Below are 2,028 nucleotides of genomic sequence, written 5' to 3' on the forward strand. Positions count from 1 at the left end.
ATTACGTAGCCGCGATGAAAAGCAATCAGGCACATTCTGACCTTTCCTCAACTAAGTTGCCAGGGATGGAAACTGAGGATCATCTCTTCTTGCTGGCAGGGCAATTGCGAGGACGAAGAAGGTGGCACGCAACGCTAATCACGAATGCAACGTTTGTACCACAGGTGGCGCCACGTGCATCAACTGCGAGAACACTCGCATTCCCGGCCCCCATTCAAACGAGCTAATTAACACTTTTTCCTTCATCCGTTCCTCCGACGATCGATTCCCTTCCCAGGGTAGCCAGGAATTCTCCGCGGTGTAACAAAAAACCCGGAGACGTCGATACGTTTCGCAATCGATCAATTATGGAGATTGAACCCGGGATTGGAATGTGTATCGATCACGTTTTTCCCCTTGAAGAATGCAACCAATTTTGCCGCCTCTCTCTAAATCGGCTGATTAGCCAATTGCTTCACGATTATACCTACTTCTTGGGTAGTATCGAGTCGATCGTTCCACACACGTGTCGAGCTCTACTCGAGCAGAAGAATACGCGTGCGATAAATTATTGTAATTAATGGAATACCCTGAGAATTATTCCGTGTAACGGTCGGACGCACTCTTCACCGGGATTACGAAAAGAACTGGCAAGTCGGCTCGTTGGTCTAGGGGTATGATTCTCGCTTCGGGTGCGAGAGGTCCCGGGTTCAAATCCCGGACGAGCCCGCGGAATTTCTTTACTTTTACTTTTTACAAACGCGCGCGAACACTTTCACGCGACGCGATTTCAAACTTCGTCGAGGCGGTTCGTAATTCGAATACATGTATACGCTCTATCTACATGTGTTTCCTCTCGTCTGCTCTTCGAAACGCGCGCGTATTCGATCTAACGGTACGAATGTTTTTTTTTTTCTTCCTTCCTTCCTCTAACGTTAATGCTCCTCTTGCCGCTGAATCCTTTTTTTTTTTCTTCTCGTTATGATAATCACGGCTCGTCGACCGGTTCTTTTCACTAATTTCTTTTTGGAGATCTTCGTGTTCGAGAACTCGAATGTGTTCCGCGTGTAATCTTGTATTATCTGGGTGTAACTGTCGCCGCGGATTATTAATATTCGGATAGAATCTCGTTTCTAAGGATCGAGGTAGAGCAGGTTTAGATTGCTGTGAATTTTCGAGTGGACAGATCTCGACTTAATCGAATCGTGGATTTCAGATAAGGAACTTTAAGCGTTTAACGGGACACCGCACGCGTTCGGTTTAAATTTAGAATACACGTAGTGGGTTTTTCTCTGGAAGATTTGCTAATTGATCCTGGCGTCGAATCAAGCGGACGTTTACCCAAGGATAATACAGGAGGATGAATTTTTGCGCTAAGTACTTTTGCAACCTTACCGTCCCACTTTCACGGCGCATCTTCCTCCCATCCTAGCGTGAATTAATCTTGACAATGCTTTCCAATGCCTCATTGACATTTCTTTTTCGCTAATCAACGCCTCGAAACCTGACAATTGGCAATGATTATCGCGAAACTGCTTCTGTAAATGAGCGAATGCATCAATTTTGTCTGATCAAATTCGCAAGTCACCGGTGTACACTCCGGCGCGTTTTCAACTTTTCGTGTGCTTTTTTCCCGTCCCCCGACACCCTTAATGCAATTCAATAATGCCTAGTGAAACAGGTTCTCAGTGTACGATTTCCTCTGCGACCATTAGACCATACAGAAGTCCGTCTTCGCCGTTCAACTCCTTTCTAATAATTCTGATAATTCCACCGCAACTTTCAAGACAACATTTAGCACCTTTATTTATTTCTCAATCGTTCGAGTATTTCAAAATTAACATCATTTATCCTCGATAGAAAAGTATTCGTCGAAAGTTGTCGGCGGACGTCGAGGAATCCTTGAGAAAAAGAAAAAAAAAAAAGAAAGAAGGAGTAGCAGAAAAATTGGCTATCTCGCGAATCTCTCGAGCTACCAAGTAAACAGAATGAACGAGGAGAAAGAAACCGGTGAGCTGATCGATCGTGTAAGGTCCTGGTGTTCTAAAA

The 2,028-nt window shown here is 44.7% G+C and overlaps 1 non-coding gene across 1 annotated transcript; it reads left to right on the forward strand.

Moving 5' to 3' along the window:
- Positions 1-636: 636 nt before the first annotated feature.
- Trnap-cgg lies at positions 637-708 on the forward strand. Its single transcript has one exon. It is a non-coding gene; the product is annotated as a tRNA-Pro (tRNA).
- The last annotated feature ends 1,320 nt before the right edge of the window (positions 709-2,028 follow it).

Source organism: Habropoda laboriosa, unplaced genomic scaffold, assembly GCF_001263275.1.
Source record: "Habropoda laboriosa isolate 0110345459 unplaced genomic scaffold, ASM126327v1 scaffold186, whole genome shotgun sequence".
Classification (NCBI taxonomy): Eukaryota; Metazoa; Arthropoda; class Insecta; order Hymenoptera; family Apidae; genus Habropoda; species Habropoda laboriosa.